At 44.8% G+C, this 18,475-nt stretch overlaps 1 long non-coding RNA gene across 1 annotated transcript in view; it reads left to right on the top strand.

The window, feature by feature from the left end:
- LOC146975462 (uncharacterized) overlaps nt 1-18,270 on the top strand; it is a 125,184-nt gene extending 106,914 nt beyond the window's left edge. The window contains exon 4 of the long non-coding RNA XR_015037441.1: nt 18,129-18,270. This is a non-coding gene — a long non-coding RNA (uncharacterized LOC146975462). The remainder of the gene's footprint in view (nt 1-18,128) is intronic.
- Nucleotides 18,271-18,475: the final 205 nt, after the last annotated feature.

Raw genomic sequence — 18,475 nt, 5'->3', positions numbered from 1 at the left:
ATTATTATGGAGAGTTTATTCCTCATCAATTTTTTCCTTGTCCAAGGCCCAATTAAGAGGATTCAAACCGGCGATCGTAGTGTAACGCCGCCTCCCTCCCACATGTTTGTTCACCCCCTCCTCCCCCCTCCCTCCCTCCCTCCACCGGGTTTAAAACGAGTCTTTCCACACTGAGGGATGCTGGGTAAAGGGGGCGTTCAGGGGTCACACAGTGGAAGTGGAAGATAATCTGAATATATAGGGCTGCAATTGACGATTATTTTCATTGTCGATTAATCCGTTGATTATTTAAACTATTGATCGATTAGTTGTTTTTTTTTATTTAAACTATTGATCGATTAGTTGTTTGGTCAATAAAATGTTGAAAAATGTCAATCAGTGTTTCCCAAACCACCAGACGTCGTCCTCAAATGTCTTGTTTTGTCCACAAACCAAAGAGAGACTCAGTTTATTGTCATAAAGGAACAAAGAAACCAGAAATATTCACATTTAAGAAGATGAAATCAGAGAATTTGGACATTTCTTTTCTTAAAGTAACTACTCAAACCGATTATTTAATTATCAAAGTAGTTCACAATTAATTTAATAATCGATTACACTGTAAAAACTCAAAATCTTACCAAGAATATTTGTCTTATTTTTTGTCAAAATTCTTCATTTCTAGTCAAAACTAATCTCATTGTACTTAAAATAAGACTCATCACATGAAAAGTAGCTTTAGTAGTAGTACTTTTTACTTCTTTAAAGCATATTTTCACTTTAAATAAGTAGAAGAATCTGATAGTGGAGCAAGTTTTTCTTTCTTATTACAAACACGAAAAACTTGCTTTCACTGGCAGATTCTTCTACTTATTTCAAATGAAAATTAGTTTCAAACAAGTGAAAATGATCTAAAAACAAGTTAATTTTTATGTGATGAGTCTTATTTTTAAGTAGAAGGGGATTCGTTTTGACTAGAAATTAGACATTTTGACAAATATTCTTGGAAAGATCTTGAGTTTTTGCAGTGTAATTGTTGCAGCTCTAGTTCAATATTCAACATTTTGGAAATCAGTGTTTTTTTTCTTTAGTTTTTTTGTTGCTGTGGTGATTGTTTGTGAACGCCCCCCTCCTCCCCTCCTCCCCTCCTCCTCCCCCTCTCCTCCTCCTCCCCCCGGTGTCCAGGTCGGCTTGCTCCCAGGTTGAGGTAGTAGGTTGTATAGTTGAGAATTACACCCCAGGAGATAACTGTACAACCTCCTAGCTTTCCCTGAGGTACGCATGGCACTCTGCTCGACCGCATCCACGCCCGACACACCGCTGGTCCAATCAGAGGCCAGCAGGCTTCCCTTCACCTGCGACAGGTGCATTATGGGAGATTTCTGGGGGTCGTCGTCTCAGTATCAGTGATAAGAACCGACGTGAAGACCTTGTTTTGTTTGTTTTTTGTGCAGGTTTTGGTGTAGAAACGACGTCCTGTCAGAGAAAAATAATGTTCGTGTTGTGTTCATGATCCACACGACACTGTAGGAAAACACAGTGTTGTTATATATTAGAGGCTTCTCACCTGTTTCTGCTGATTTCTATTTGCTTTATTCAGAGTTTACTGCAGAGCTGCATTGAGGATGTGGTCAATAATCAAAGTTATTTATTGTTAAACGGTAAAAATGCTGAATCATTGTGTGTTTGATCGGTTATAGGAACTTTTACTTACTTATCAAATATGACAACAATATTATTTTAAATTAGACGCCATTATTAGTATTTCACTTCTTTATATTACTATACAATTATAACTGAAACTAACTATTATATATTAATTCAGTTATTTCTGCATGAACTGATTTATATTTTGTCACAAAAAGCTCAGCGACCGAGGCGACGTCAACGATTTTAGACTTAGACTTAAAGATACTTTATTGATCCCAAAGGAAATCCAAGTTCATATGTGACACACTGTGCGTGTCCTGCAATAATAATTTATCAGCTTTAAGCGTCTGAAAATTATTATTTTTTTAAAGAAAGGAGGAAAACTTTATCAACATGTTTATTGATAAAAAGAAGTTCTCAGTCTGTTCATCTCATTGCAGTCAGTTATATTCCTGACAGAACGACTATTTGCAGTTATACAGTATGTAATATAATAAAAGATCAATACGTTCATGACGTTCATTAATCAATATTTGCTGAATCTGTGCTTCATTTGTAGTTTAGTGACAGTGATGGCAAGGAACGAAGTACAAATACTTTATTACTGTAGTAATAAAGTAGAATTTTCAGGTACTAAGTATTTATTTTTCTGACAACTTTTTACTTTTAGTCAGTACATTTTTAACGCAAATATCAGTACTTTCTACTGCTTACATTTCCCCAAAAGGCTCGTTACTTTTTTTTTTATCAGGGTTTCCGCGGCAAAATAAAATTACAGCAAAATAAAATTACAGCTGGACTTGAGCTGAGTCGGGGTCGTCATATCACGCTGCCGGGTCGCCTTGCTCTCTTTTTTCTCATTTGTACAGTACAAATAACTACCATTAACCATAGTGAAGTACTTTAGGATACATCTTGTGTCTGGCAGGTAAACTTAATGTTTGTTCAAACAATAACATTGATGAAATGGATTCCAGATAAATTATGGTGTGGTTATTAGCTTTGCAGTGAATCCGTGCAATAGAAATACTTTTTACTTTTAGTAATACTTTTGAGTAAATTTCAGAGCCTGTACTTTTTTACTTTTTACTTGAGTAGATATTTGGATCAGTACTTTCACTTTTACCAAAGTCATATTTTACATGGGTACTTTTACTTCCACTCAAGTACAGAATCTGGGTACTTTTGCCATCTCTGTAAAGCAGAAACTACAAGTTCAGTTTTCGTCGTTATTCTCACATGTGATTGTTATTAATGTTGTTGTTGTTGTTGTTGTTGTTGTTGTGCGGTAACAGATGTTGACAGCTGTGGTTGGTTGATGCATCTGCACATCTGGATCTTAGTGTGGAGTTTGGATCATCTGTGTGTGTGTTTGTGTGTGTTGTTGTGTTTCCTGCCACAGCAGCTGATTCAGGGTCAGTGTGTGTCGGTCTGTGTGTGTGTGCTGGTTTTCCCGCGCTCAGGTGACGACTTATTATGGGATGTGTGATCAGGGTTCCTACAGCTTAAAGCAGAAGTAAGTGATATATTTGTGTTAATATAAGTCTTAAATAGTTATATCTTCCGACAGCAATCACTTACATAGAGTGTTTGGTCTGAAACACGGGTCTGTCAGTCACTCTGCTCTGCTCTGAGCCGAGGAGAAAACATTTATCGTATCCTACAGTTTTTATCCAATGAGGAGAGAGAACGGCATGCAGGGCTGTGTGTGCAGCCAAGGGACGCCGTGAATGTGGTGACGTAGGGACGAGGACTGTTATGGTGCGTTCAAGGCAACTCGTAACTCGTGTTTTTCCGACCTGTGAACTCGTACCAGTTCGATCTGGTACGAGTTCACAAGTCAGAAGTTACGAGTGGCCGTTATAGTGACTTTCACAGGTAAAACAGGTCGGAAAAACACGAGTGGGTTGCCTGGAACGCTACAAAGTCGTAAGTTGTGACTTGAAGCTGTAATTTACGGTTTCAAAAGCCTGCCTGGAACGCAGCATTAGCCAAAACGACCGGATCGCTTACTTCTGCTTTAAGCCAAGTTAAATTTAAGACTTTTCAAGACTTTTTTAAAGCCACTTGAAATGAAATTTAAGACCGACTTCATAATAAACACAAATGCAGAAAAAAAACACCACATCAATTACATAGGGTTAGGGACAATTTTACCCACTTTCCTATGTGATCCAAGGTAAAGTGACTGCTACATGAACATTGGATTGTGTCTCTTTCCAGCTGTCCTTTCAAAATAAATGCATAAAAAGTCCGGAAAAAAAAAAACACTGACTCGGGAGCTGCTGGCGGTGAGAAATTTAGCATTGACGGCCGCCACTAACTTCTCTATGTCGAAATGTTACCAATTATTTTGAGATTTACAATTACAATCACAAAATCCCACTTATCATGTATTAACATTTTTAAGACTTTTGAAACATTGATTTAAGACATTTTAATGCCAATTAAGGCCTTTAAGGTTTTTAGATGAATGAATTAAATGCCTTTTAAGACTTTTTAAGGATCCGTAAGAACCCTGGTGATAATGTCGTTGTGTGTTTGTGTGTGTCTGTTGGTGACAAGATATCAGACACAAAGGGAGAGCGAGGAGGCCGATGGAAGACGACGGCGGTAGTAACAAACCAAAAAAAAAAAAAAAAAAATCAATTGTCACCACAAACAATTATTGTCACAACATCGCAGCTCGGGCTCCGGCTGTCGCAGCGTCTGACGATCGGGAAATATTGTGACACTCGGGGAGGACGAGGACGATCTGCACTGAAAATGAGCAATTACACAAACTCACACACACACACACACATACAAATTCTACCCACAATGCACCCTGGCATCACGGGCAGCTCCCTCCTTCCCTCCCTCCTCGTCCACCAGCGTTACTACACGTTACTATCAGAGACCAGACGACTCCCTCACTCATTCACTCACTCACTGCTCCTGCTACACACACACACACAAACGCACACACACACATGTAAAAGACACAAAAAAATAAAAAATGATAAAATGTGTGGTGTTGTGTGAGTGTGAGTGTGAGTGTGAGTGTGAGTGTGAGTGTTCGCCGGCAGCAAAGAGAGAGAGAGAGAAGCTGGATGTGTAGCCTCGAACGCTCCCAGTGCAGCAGCGTGTGTAGTGTGTGTGTGTGTTTGTAGTGTGTGTGTGTGTGTCTGTGTGTAGCAGAGGTAATAGGTAGAGGAACTAACGCTGCCCCCTGTTGGTGAAGGCGCTGCAGTGTCCAGCTGTGCAGCAGCAGCAGCAGCAGCAGCAGCAGCTCTGATTCGGTGACTTTGCAAATGGTGGAAACTGATTTGCTGCGACTGTACGCTGAGGTGTGTGTGTGTGTGTGTGTGTGTGTGTGTGTGTGTGTCTGTGTGTGCGTGTGTGTGCATTAATCCAAACCAGAGCAGAGAGTCACAGCTCTGTGGTTTGTCTTCCTCCTCCGTTGTTTCTCTCTATCAGATGTACAAATGTTAGTTTTTCTTTTTTATTTCCGTGTCAAATTTTCTTTGTTTTAAAACTTCAGAAATTTCAGCTTTTAACAACTTTTGTTTTGTTTTTTTCACAATCTGACTTTTACGGCACATTTGAGTCGATGTCTTCTGAACTTTTCCTCCACTTTTCACCTCCACATTTAACAGTTTCACTGCAGGAACTTTTATAAATGCTGTAAATATACAGTATATGCATGCCTTTCTCTTGTAACATCTGCATTTATTTATATTTATTCTATTTGAATATAAACTGTTGCTCATCACAAATGAAGTTCCTATCGTCCTTCAGATTTGAATTGACCTGAACTAACCTAAATAAGAGGATAATGTACCACAAACTCACAACAAACGCACAAAAAACCACAGTTACTGTAACAGATCAGTCTGATAATAATAATAATAATAATAACTAGAGAATGCATTTCCTGAAGGAAATACGGGTGAAAGCTGGAAGCTGAATGAGCTGAATAAACTGTTGAAACAATGTTGAATTAAGTGAAGAAACTGCTGAAGCAAGAGATTGAAGAGATGAAACAATATATGAAGAGTATGAAATCAGTTAAAGGGAAAAATAAGTAAAAACAATAACTACATATTATTATTGAGCGGTAAAAACATAACATGTAACAGTAGAAATGTTAAAAGAAATTGCCATAGCAACGACCTCGGTGACCCGTCAATCAGACTGCAACGAGCTGCCAATCAATCACTGCTGCAGTTGCAGAGGGAGTGTGTCCTGCTCAGTGCACACACACACACACACACACACACACATTAACACACACAGAGACAGACACACACGCGCGCGGGGCGTTGTGTGTGTGTGCGTGGGCCGGCGTGACAGATCTGGGTCTGTGCTGATGGACGGCCTGGCCGGCCCCGGTCTGATTCCTGGCCATTACCAGCCCATAATACTTAAAGAGAGAGAAATGGGATCAGTAAATCAGCGGCGATGAGCCGTCGTTCAACTCAATACAAAACTTTAAACTTTATCGCTCGGCGGCGGCGGACGAGGGAGGGAGGAGTTTGTTGTTTTTTGTTTTTTCTTTTTTTTTTTTTTTCAACTCCTGTCGTTTCTTTTTCTTGAAACAGTTTTTAAATTTCACGGCCGTGTGCAGAGCTGAAGCCACCGCTGTGTGTGTCTGTGTGTGTGTGTGTGTCTGCACCTGTCTCTGCATGTTCATGTGTGTATGTGTGTGTGCATAGTATGAACATGCATGTGTGTGTGTGTGTGTGTGTGTGTGTGTGTGTGTGTGTGTGTGTGTGTGTGTGTGCAGGCATGTGTGAGCCTTTGTCTGGCTGCTGCAGCTCTCACCATCAAAGCAGGCTAATATTAGCGCCACACACACACACACACACACACTGTCTCTATCTGGACACAAAGCAGGTGATAAATGAGGATAGCAGCGTGTGTGTGTGTGTCTGTGTGTGTGTGTGTGTGTGTGTGTCTGTGTGTGTGTGTGTGTGTGTGTGTGTGTGTGTGTGTGTTGTGCGTCCAGATGCTGGCGGTGTTGTGTTGTTGCAGCACGACGCTCCGTCTGCAGACCGACCGACCGACCGACCGACCGACTGACTCTGGATCAGTGGCTGCAGGACGGAGGGAGCAGGAGAGGAAAGCAAGAGGGCAGTGTGGTCTCAGAGATTCTCCTCTTCTTCCTTTCTTCTCCTCCCTCCCTCCCTTTTTCTCTCTCTCTCCCTCCCTTTCCCTCTCTTCCTTCTCTTCCTCTTCCCCGTCGATGATTTGAGTCTCTCTCTGTTGTACGTCGCCGCTCTCCCTCTCTCTACTCCATCTGTTCCCCCTCCTCCTCCTCCTCCTCCCCTCCTCTCCGACCGCCTCCCCCCTCCCCTCCCCTCCATCATCTCTCCTCTTTCTCTCCCTCCTCTCCCTCCTCTCTCTCTCTCTCTCTCTCTGTGTGTCTCTCCATACCAAAGCCTGGGGGAGCAGTGGAGATTAAATGTAGCCTCTATAAGCCAAATCACATCATATAGCAACGCTTCTATAGCCTCTCTCCTTCTCTCTGTCTCTCTCTTTCTGTTTCTATCTATCTCTCATTGTCTTTCTGAGGGGGACAGTGTGAGCGATGGCGGCCCATGTGAGACACAGAATAAGATGAAAGACAGAAAGAAAGAAAAAGAAAAAGAAAGAAAGACAGAAAGACTGGAAAAGTGGAATTTTTTTTTGTGTTTTTTGTTGTTTTTGTTTCTCTCGGATTTTGGTTTATTGGTGGAAAACGGACGGCGGCAAGGTGGAAAAAACAACGAAAGGAGGACTACTTTCTCTCTCTCTCTCTCTCTCTCTCTTGCTCTCTATCCATCCCCCCCCCCCCCCCCAACTCTCTCTCTCTCTCTGGTCTGATACAGACGACAACAGGGCCTCTGGCTGTAAGCGAATACAGCTGTGAGGCAAATTAATGGATGATATTTCTCTCCCCCCTTTTCTCCTCTCCTTTTTTTTCCCTCCTTCCCTCCTTCTCTCTCTCTCTCTGTCTTTCTTTCTCTCCCTCTCTTTTTGTGTGTTTTTCCTCCTGCCTGTCAACACGAGACGGACAATGAGCCAGAGAGAGAGAGAGAAGAAAGACAGACAGACAGACAGACAGAGAGAGTGCAGGAAAGAAAGAAGAGAGAACTAATATTGGAAGGAGAGGGGTGAGAAGAGAGGGAGAGAAAGAAAGAGAAAGAGAGAGAGAAGGGGAGGAGGTGGAGGGAGGGAGGGGGAGTGGGGGGGTAGTGGTGTTTTTTTTTTCCTGCCTTCCCTCCTTCTCTCTTCTCTCCAGCTCTGCATGTGATTGAAAGAGCGAGAAAACAACAATGCGAGGGAAAAGGGCAAAGACGAGAGAAAAGCCGAGCGAGACAAGAGATCAGCAGGCGCATTCGCTTTAACTTGGATTTGTGTGTGTGTGTGTGTGTGTGTGTGTGACAAAGTATGTGTGAAAGTGTGTGTCTGTGTGTGTATGTGTGTATGTATGTGTGTGTGTGTGTGTGTGTTTTCTTCTCTTCTCTCCAACCTGCCTCGCTGCCTCGGACCTGCAGGTCTGGACACAATGTAAGTAAGTAGAGGCCGAGGAGGAAGGAAGGTGCAAATGAGTGTGTGCATGAGTGTGTGTGTGTGTGTGTGTGTGTGTGTGTGTGTGTGAGTGTATGTGTGTGTGTGTGTGTGCAGCCCCCCCTCCCTCGGTGAGGCAGCATACTGGTATGCTTCACTGGCACCGTGGCCCAGGCTGCAGGCACCGAGTCCTCGCTCTCCTTTAATCTACCTCTCCTTCTCTCTCTCTGTCGTTTTCCTTCTTCGTCTCGGTGTCTCTCGCTCGCTCTTTGTCGTCTCACCTGCTTCCTCTATCCATCTCTCCTTTTATTTATCTATCTCTCCATCCATCTATCTATCTGTCTGTCTTTCCTTTAAAGTCTTCGTCGTTTCCTTTCAGTCGTTTTTCTGGCCAGAGGAGGAATCGTCTCTCTTGACTCTCTCGCCGCCGCCGCTCTCTCCTCCCCAGACTGCTCTCTCGCTCTCTCTCTCTTCTCTCTCTCTCTCTCGCTCTGTCGCTCGGTGCATGTGTGTGTGATAGAGAGAGAGAGAGAGAGAGAGGGAGAGGGAGAGAGGGAGAGCGGTAGAGGGAGAGGGAAGAGATAGAGGGGAAAGAGAGGGTGCACATGGTTCATTACAGCTCGGTCCTACCACCCATCCTCTCCTCTCCTCTCCTCTCCTCTCGCCTCCTTTCCTTTCCTCCGTCCATCTCTCTCTCTCTCTCTCTCTCTCTACCTCTCTCTGTGCCATTTATCTGTGTGAGTGCGAGCGGCGCGGCCACACCAACCGACCGACCCACCGACCGATGACCAAACCGATCCGCCGGCCGATCCACCTCTTCCTCGTCCTCGTAGTCGTCGTGATCACACGGACTGGCGCTGTAAGTTTAAAAAAAAAAAAAAAAACCTGAGCTTTCTCCTTCCTCTTCTCCTTCTCCTTCTTCTTCCCTCTTTTCTGTCTTTTTTTCCTTTTCCTTCCCTTCGCCGAGCAGGAGGCAGCGAAACAAGCGAGAACAACGAGCGAAAGGAGGGTGAAAGAGAGAGAGAGAGACAGAGAGAGAGGGAGAGACATCCTGGATCGGGAGGGGAGGGAGAGTGAGCGAGTGAGTGAGTGAGTGAGTCGGTACCAGCGAACACTCTTCCTCTCCACTCCCCTCTAAGCCTCCCATCTGTTTCCTAAGCTCCGGACCACCATGGTGGCGCGAAGGAGCCGCCGCCGCCGCCGCTGCTGCCGAGCTTTGTTATCTGTTCTACTGCTGCTGCTGCTGCTGCTGCTGCTGCTGCTGCTGCTGCTGCTCCTCTCTGGAGGATTCAAACACCAGCCCACGCTGCACCTCGCTGCACCTCGCCGCTGTATCTCTCTGTATCTCACTGTATCTCTCTGCTGCTGCTGGTTGATGGTTGATGGAGCTGGTGGTTGATGGAGGAGATGGAGATGGTGGCGGTGTCGGTGTGTGGAGGTGGTGGTGGTCGGGGGGGAGGGGGAGGGAGGTGTGTATGAGGGGGGGTGGGGGGGGGGTCGTCTGCAGCTAAGTAATGATTTTTTTACCAACGGTTGTTGTGTGGCGGCGTAACGTCGGACGGTTTGGTTTGTCGCTGTGCGGTCTCTTCTCCCGGCTTCAAGATTTGTAATGGTGTAATCGATGCATCCGCACACTGAGAGAGAGGGGAAGAGGAGGGGGGAGGAGGGGGGGTAGTGGGGGCAGCGGGGATGGGGGGGGGGGGGGGCAGTGGTGTATGTGTGTGTCTAAAAAAGGGGGGTGTTGGGGGGGGCTTTTGTCTCCGTGGCAATAATTAGAAATCATGTGCTGATTTTAGATTTTCCTTCCGAGACGGCGGGAGATCTTTTGGAGTGAGTGTGTGTGTGAGGGGGGGGGAGGAGGGGAGGGGAGGGGAGTGTGTGTGTGAGACAAGGGGGAGGGGGGGGCAGTGGGGGTCGGGGGGTTTACTGTACAGCAGCGGCAGCAGCAGCAGCAGCAGCAGCAGCAGCGGCGGCTCTGTACCTGATAGCAGGAGGCATTTTTCAAAGTGCTGTATTGTTCAGCTGAGATGGGGGAGGGGGCGAGCGAGAGAGCAAGAGAGAGAGAGTTGGGGGGGTGAGGAGGGGTGAGGGAAGGGAGGGGGGGGGGCGGCCAATGTTGTGTCTGGCTGAGGCTGCACTTGTATGTTCACGGATCGGATACTCACGGGGGGCAGCGGAGGTTGCAACGAGCGGCGTGCTCCGAGGATAACGCATGTAGTACCGGGTTTTTTTTTACAGTGTAAATGTGCGTGTAGATGTGTGTGCGCGTACATGTGCATTTGTGTGCGTGTGTGTGCGTGTTTGTGCGTGTGTGTGAGGAGGACGAGACCCTCGGACGCTGCCGCCGGTCCGGTCCAGTCGTCCTTTGACTTAAAGACAAGTTGCACACATACACACACTTACGAGGAGGAGGAAAAGGAAGGAAGAAGGAGGATTTTTTTTGTGTTTTTTGGAGGAGAAAACAAAAGGAAAGAGTTCCCGGTGAGGAGGGAGGAGGAGAGGAGAGGAGGGAATCGAACGTGCGATCGACACGAAGAAGAAGAAGAGGAAGAGGAGGAACCGCGTCTCTCTCCGTCCCTGAGACCCTAACTTGTGACGTTGTGCTTTCATGTCCACGGGTTAGGCTCTCGGGAGCTGGGGGGGACGCACGACCCCGTCAGTCAGTCAGTCAGTCAGCCGACCGGCCGGCAAACAGACCCACCGTCCGCTGTCCGTCCGCCATCTTGGATCCTGAACAATGGCGCCCGGAGGAGGAAGGAGGAGGAGGAGGAGGAGGAGGAGGAGGAGGAAGGCCGTGGCGCAGTGAGCTAAGGCGTTCACCGCGTTGCACTTCTTTTTTTTTTTTTCTTTCTTTTTTTTTTTCCTTCACGACGACTCACACCCTGATGCTGCATGTCACCTGGCTCCTCTCCTCCTCCTCCTCCTCCTCCTCCTCCTCCTCCTGTGGTGGTGTTGCCGTCGCCACCGCCGCCGCCGTGGATCAGAGTGGACGCTCCTCGTCTCTCTCTCTCTCTGGAGGCACGAACAGGAACGCCGCTTTTCCCGGGGTCACGTGACGAGCGTGTGTGTGTGTGTGTGTGTGTGAGGATGGATGGACAGGAAGCTACCAGCTCTTAGCCTGCTGCTGCATCGGGCCGGATGCTGCGTTGCCGATGGCGATGGCGGTGTGGCGTTAGCGGCCTGCAGTTTAACCGACAACCGCACCGCTGCTGCAGCTCTAACATGTCTGCATGAATTTAAACTTAATTACATTTTTTTTAAAACACACGTTATTTTGGGCGTTTTTTTGCATAAATCACGGATGCTAACGCTAACGCTAACGCTAAGCTACAGAAGCTGCTACGCGTTCGTTAAACAGCTGGTTTAGCATCGAGCTAATGCTAAAGGTGTTAGCTTTAACCCCTTCATGCCCGAGTGACTGAGTCTTTGTGTCTGCAGCAGGCCTCTCTGTGTGTGTGTGTGTGTGTGTGTGCCTCTGTGTGTGTGTGTGTGTGTGCGTGCACCTTGCCGACTTTTGAGAGCAGCACAGAGTAATGTTGAGCGTGACGATGACGGCTCTGTACATTATGTGCTTGACCTCAGTGAACTCCTCCTCGACGACGACGACGTCCAAGTTCATTCAACACACAAACGTGAAGAGAGAGGACGCACACACACACACATGAACACACATGAACACACACACACACACACACACACAGTGGCAGTTTTCTCATGTGATTGATTCATTGTGAGTTTTTTTTTTGTTTTGTTTTTTTCGTGCGGCACCTCTGACTGAATGGTGATGATGCTGATACTGGTGTCCACGGTGACAGCTTGCTTCGTCACCGATAGTAACAAGGACTTCGTACTACTACTACTACGACCGCATTGATATTCAAAGCTGCACCTCCTTCCTCCTCCTTCCTCCTCCTCTTCCTCATGTGGTCGCCTCGGGGTCAACTCCTCTCACACCTCGCCGTAACCGACGGTTACGCTCACGCCATTGAACTCTACAGGAAGTGAGAGTCTTTAGTTGCACTTGTGGATGTTAGAGCGACCGAACGAGCGAGCGCAAAGGATTGTGGGTTGGGTTGTGATGTTGTGTGCGTGCGTGTGTGTGTGTGTGGCGTTGTCGTGGCGTCTGGCCTCGTGTTGCGTTAACGTGTACGAGTAGAAGACGTGACCTTGACCGGCTGGTTTATTAATTAACCCTTTAACGCCCTGATGCTGCTGCTGCTAGAGGACGTGACGTCAGGTGTCACCTCCTCCTCCGACGCCGTCCTGTCGTGTCGTTTGCTCTACGCACACATACATATACACACACACACACACACACACACACAGACACACACACACAGCAGCAGCAGCTCTCTTATGTAACGCCTCCATCAACCCCGTCTCTCTCTCTCTCTGTCTCTTGCTTCCACTTTGATCTTTAAATCTTTTTCATATCTTCTCATTTTTCTTTTTCTTTTTTGAAATTATTCTGATCGTTTGTTCGTCTGCAGCGTCTCGCCGCCGGTCGGTGAGCTCGATTAGAAGATAGATAGAAGGAGAAAAAAAGAAAGAAAGGAAAGGAAAGGAAAGGAAAAGGAAAGGAAAGGAAAGCTGCAGGCTGGCTCTCTCCATTGTTCGGCTGCTGCTCCCGCTGCACTCTGTCTGTCTGTACACTGTGTCCCCACGGCGGAGCAGCAGCAGCAGCAGCAGCAGACATGGAGGAGAGAAGAGAGAAGGAGGAGAGATAGGGGGAGAAAGAGAAAGAGGGGGAGGGGGAGGTAGAGAGAGGTAGAGATAGAGCGAGAGAGGGGGGAGAGGAAGGTAGAGCGAGCTGGTGTCTGCAGGTGCTTCAGGTGCGTCGACTCGTCACACCTGCTTCATTCACGCTGCTCTCTGATTGATTGATGCAGCAATAATAATACATGTACATAATAATCCACCTTTTTGTTTTAAGGCGGACTGTGCCTTTAAAACCTGGTCATCAGGGCAGTCCAGGTGTGTGTGTGTTTGCATGAGTGTGTGTGTGTGTGGTTTGCTGCAGGGTGACGCCCATAGCGCGTGCAGCAGCAGCAGCAGCAGCAGCAGCAGCAGCGGCGACGTTGTTGTTGAGCGCCAACGTTCGTAATTCAGATCTAAATTAAAGTTCAGAGTTATTGATCGGAAAATATCGATCAATATGTGTGTGTGTGTGTGTGTGTGTGTGTGTGTCTGTGTGTGTGTGTGTGTTTTTGACAAGGCGTCGAGTGAGCAAGTGAGTGAGTGAGCGAGGAGGTGACAGACAGTTTGGCGAGGAGCCGAGGCGTCGCTTTGTGGCGGCGTGTGTGTGTGTGTGTGTGTGGTGCTGAGTTTACAGTAAAACGACTCTGCAGCGTTTTTCTGCCACTCCCTTCAACACACACACACACACACACACACACACACACACACACACACACACTCCGCTCTCGGCTGCGTGTGTGTGTGTGTGTTTGGTACAGTAGCTGTCAACATGTGTGTGTGTAGCTTCACGCTGCACCAGCCTGGTTGGCGTGGCGATGATGGTGGCGATGGCGATGATGGCGGCGCTGGTGGTGGATGTGGTGCTGATGCTGATGCTGATGCTGATGGTGATGGTGATGGTGTTGTCGTCGCGGCGACACCTGGCCCCTCCCACCACCATCACCACGACGCCACGGCGACGCTACAGGAGGTCGTTTCACCTGTGGACGAGTTACTACACAGCTGATCTCTCTCTCTTTCTATCTTTTTCTTTTTAATTCAATTCAAAGAGCTTTATTGGCATGAACAGAAATTTGTTGTTGCCAAAGCATTTTACATATGATTTACAAAGATATTTCAATCTCTTTTTCTCTCTCTCTCTTTCTGTCTCTCGTCTCTTTTCAATTTCAATTTAACAAGCTTTATTGGCATTTATATTTCTTTCTCTCTTTTGCTGTCTCTCATCTCTTTCTTTAACTCTTTTTCTCTATCTCTTTTTCTGTCTCTCGTCTCTTTCTTTATTTCTTTTTCTCTTTCTGTCTCTTTCTTTTTCTCTTTCTATCTCTTTCTTTCTCTCTTTTTCTGTCTCATCTCTTTCTTTCTCCTTTTCTCTCTCTCTTTCTATCTTTTTCTCTTTCTGTCTCTTTCTTTCTCTCTTTCTATCTCTTTTTCTGTCTCTCACCTCTCTTTGTCTCTCTCTCTCTTCCTATCTTTTTCTCTTTCCGTCTCTTTCTCTTTTTCTCTTTCTGTCTCTTTCTTTCTCTCTTTCTATCCCTTTTTCTGTCTCATCTCTTTCTTTCTCTCTTTTTCTCTTTCTATCTCTTTTTCTGTCTCTCATCTCTCTTTTTCTCTCTCTCTTTCTATCTTTTTCTCTTTCTGTCTCTTTCTATCTCTTTTTCTGTCTCTCATCTCTCTTTGTCTCTCTCTCTTCCTATCTTTTTCTCTTTCCGTCTCTTTCTCTCTTTTTATCTTTCTCTTTCTTTCTCTCTTTCTCTTTCTATCCCTTTTTCTGTCTCTTTCTCTCTTTCTATCTCTTTTTCTCTTTCTGTCTCTTTCTTTCTCTCTTTTTCTCTTTCTGTCTCTTTCTTTCTCTCTTTTTCTCTTTCTATCTCTTTTTCTGTCTCTCATCTCTCTTTTTCTCTCTTTCTCTCTCTTTCTATCTCTCTTTCTGTCTCTCTTTCTCCCTCTCTCTCTCTCTCCGCTGTAGCTTGGCCGACTTTAAGAGATTTAGAAAATTTGGGGCAGAACCAGGACTTTCATCATTTCTCTTGTTGTGTGTGTGTGTGTGTGTGTGTGTGTGTGTGTGTGTGTGTGTGTGTGTGTGTGTGTGTGTGTGTGTGTGTGTGTGTTTTGATTTTTTCTATTTATTTATTTATTTATTTATTTATTTCTCGCTCCCCTCGGTCGTGCGTCTCAGCTGCCAAACTGTACTCCGAGTCGTCTGCAGCCTGAGCTGGTGGGGCGAGGGATGAGTGTGTTTTCAGGATGATTTGTCTGCATGTGTGTGTGTGTTTCTGCGTGTGTGTGTGTGTGTGTGTGTGTGTTTGTCCTCCCTGACTCGGGGCTAAGGCCAGTTTTTTTTTTTTTTTTTTTGTCAAAGGAGCTTGGGGATTGTGCGCTGCAGCCACATCACACCAGCAGATTAACCAGACTACACACTAAGCTCATTAATCTGAGAGAGACTAATGTCACCAACAATGTGTCAGCAGTCACACACTCACACACACTCTCACACACTCTCTCACACACACACAGACACACACACTCTACAAACTGATCCTTTTTGTCTTTATCAGACTGAGAGCCAGGTATCGACGGGTCTCGTCCTTGGCCCCGCCCCCTGCACCAGGTCATGTTGGATTTAAAAGACGAGCTGGAAATCCCCCGATGAATCAACGTTTAACACTTTGCTGCCACATCAACCAAAACGCTGGGTTTTTTTGGACGTTTAAGGGAAAAGAGCTTTAGCGGCGCTGGCTCTGATTCACGTTTTGGATCTTTTTCTCCTTTTTTTTTTTTTTTTTAAGCGTCAGCAGCAGCAGGAAGCTGAGCAGCAGCAGCAGCAGATGTGTCAGACACTCGGTTCCTTTTCTGTTTCTGACCTGAAGCTGGAAACTGAGTCGATAGATATCTGACAGATTATTATTGACTCTGATTGGCTTTTTTTTATTCTCTCTATAGTCTTTGGTTTCAAAGCTGCAGCAGTTTGATCAGCTAATCAGCTAATGAGCTAACAGAAAATTGATTGGCAGCTGTTTTGATCATCGTTTTGATAATCTTTTCAGTGATTTCATGGTTTGGTTATAAAATATTGTGTTTCTGTGTTGGGTCAGTTTGGATTCTTGGACGTGTTTCTGTTTTCCTACATGAACAATCAGACGATCAATGGATTAATCTAGACCATAATCAACAACATTTATTGGTAACTCTCACAGCAGAGAAGCGCTTATTACTGATTTACAATCGTATTGACAGATTGATCAATCAGCATCTGTTATGATAATCAGTTATTTTACTGGATAACATCTTTATGAGATGTTTTTGTTGCATTAACCTGCACATTAATTCAAAATGAGCATAATAATCACTTTCAGTCTGACTCTGGCTGCTTTAACGATCACAGTCTGTTATAATGTTCAACAGAGGATGAGACTGAGCTTTTAGTGTCACAGGACAATACAGTATGGCCGCCTGAGGACACGAGACAACACCCTCCCGTTTAAAAGAAAAATCCAAATCCCATTAAAAATAATGTTGTTTTTATGTTTGTTTCTATTGCATCATCATCATCATCCCTCTCTCTCTGATCTGTGTTTCTGTTCAAACCAACTCGTGTTCGTGTCGACTCGTCTGCTTCTTTTAGCTTCTCGTGTCTCGTTGTGTTTGTGTGAGAACGACAGGAAACTAAACTCATGTGTGTCCAGACGAACCTGGTCAATAAAGCTGGTTTGGATATTTACACAAACGTATATATAGGGAGAGAGAGAGAGGTTTCTATCAGAGCTGCACAATTAATCGCAATGTAACTGAAACATGACAATATGGCCAAGTGCAATATCCAGATCTCAGGACGAATGAATCCTAAAGATTTATAAAAAGGACAAAACCCAACAACAAGATGAAAATTAAAAGCAAACATGACACTATATCGGCCCATATCGTCACAATAACTTATTGTGCAGCTCTGACGCGCAGCAGCTTTGCTTTCTAATCAGTTTTAGTTTCCTCTTCGTGTTTCATCTCGTGTTGTTTGAGACGCTGAAGCTCTTGTGTAAACTACGAAGCATTTCCTCGGTTCACAGACGAACTGTCTTCACGGTGTCTCAACATGAGGCTGCACTGTGCAAACAATGTCAAACTGAGTGTAACTGGAGCTCCAGAGCTGCTTAGTTCCTGCTTGTACCTCTTTGTGATGTGAATATATAAATATATATATATATTTATATACGGTATACAGCAATCTGACCTGCTGTGACCTGCCTGACAGCTCAATCAGTCATTTCTCATCCGTTACCTTATTCCTTTCACTTTTCCTTACCTCTGTTTGTCTGACCTGTGACATGAATGTGCTGCTTTTTGTCTGCGTTGTAAACGTTTCGTCGCTTCTTTATGTTTTATTGTGATACCAGCAGCTGATGTGGTTCATATGAGACGAGAAGATTTGAGGGAAATTGATGCTTTTGCTTTATTATTATTATTATTATACTTTTTTTTATATCTTAGAACAACATTAGTGATGATTACACAACTTTCTAATATTTCATAATAAAGCCGTGATGTAAGAGCCGCAGTGTTGAAGCAGAGACGTCTTGTTACAGTTGTGTGTCTAAATATATATTTTTTTTTTTTGCTGTCAGTTCACATCATTATCAGCTCCTTCCACCTCCAGTTGTATTAATAGAAGCTGAGATTTTTGTCATCCGACGTGTTTTTACATTTTATCTTTGGAGGTATTTATATCATCTTCAAAAAAAAAAAAAAGAAGAGGCTTGAATCTGTTTCAACAAGATGAAATCCTTGGCGTGATGTGTGTTTTTGCAGCGCTGCCAAGATGTATCACAGCTGACATTAAACACAACGGACCTAAATAAAGATATTTACCACAAAAAACAAACAAAAAAAGTTCTCTGAAGTCAGTGTAGCTGTGTAGAAATCAGACCACGTGGTTTGAAGCGTTTGTGTTACGATCATTTGACACAATATCTCAATAACACGCGACTAATTAATGTACGTCAGGGTAATTTCCTCACATCAATATGGTAAATATTTAATTAGTGACGCAAATAAACATTTTTTATTTCATTTATGCAAATATTTTGAAGTGTTTCTCATGTGTTCACACTCTTTGTTCAGTTGTGCTCATGTGCTGTGCTGTACAGTGTGTGTGTGTGTGTGTGTGTGTGTGTGTGTGTGTGTGTGTGTGTGTGTGTGTGTGTGTGTGGCTTGTCCTGATACAGTTGTTTATATCAGCAGCTTTGTCTTTCTCTCTCTCTCTCTCTCTCTTACAGCTCGTTACAACGGGTCCGGACACGTCGGCGAATGATCCATGAACCTGAGACGACCTGACAACCAACCGCACTGAGACAAACTCACACACATTTTACTAATTATTGACCTTCTGCACAGATACACACACACACGGCGATGTCTACAGTATATAAAGAAATGAATGTTTGTTAAAGTTTCTCCAGTGCTGAGATGCTAAATGTGTTTTCTACTGTCATTTAAATGATCTGATGCTAATAAATTATTTATTATGAATATCCTTCTCTTGTATTATTTTAAGAAATGCTGCACGGTTCAGGGCTCTGTGAAAAGGTTCCAAAAGACTTGTCATGCGTTTTTAGACCATTTT

Source organism: Trachurus japonicus, chromosome 13 (assembly GCF_045865225.1).
Source record: "Trachurus japonicus isolate A0001 chromosome 13, Traja_1.0".
In the NCBI taxonomy this organism is placed as follows: domain Eukaryota; kingdom Metazoa; phylum Chordata; class Actinopteri; order Carangiformes; family Carangidae; genus Trachurus; species Trachurus japonicus.
Note: the sequence above shows the minus strand (reverse complement) of the source record. Positions and strands in the feature narration are given on the sequence as shown.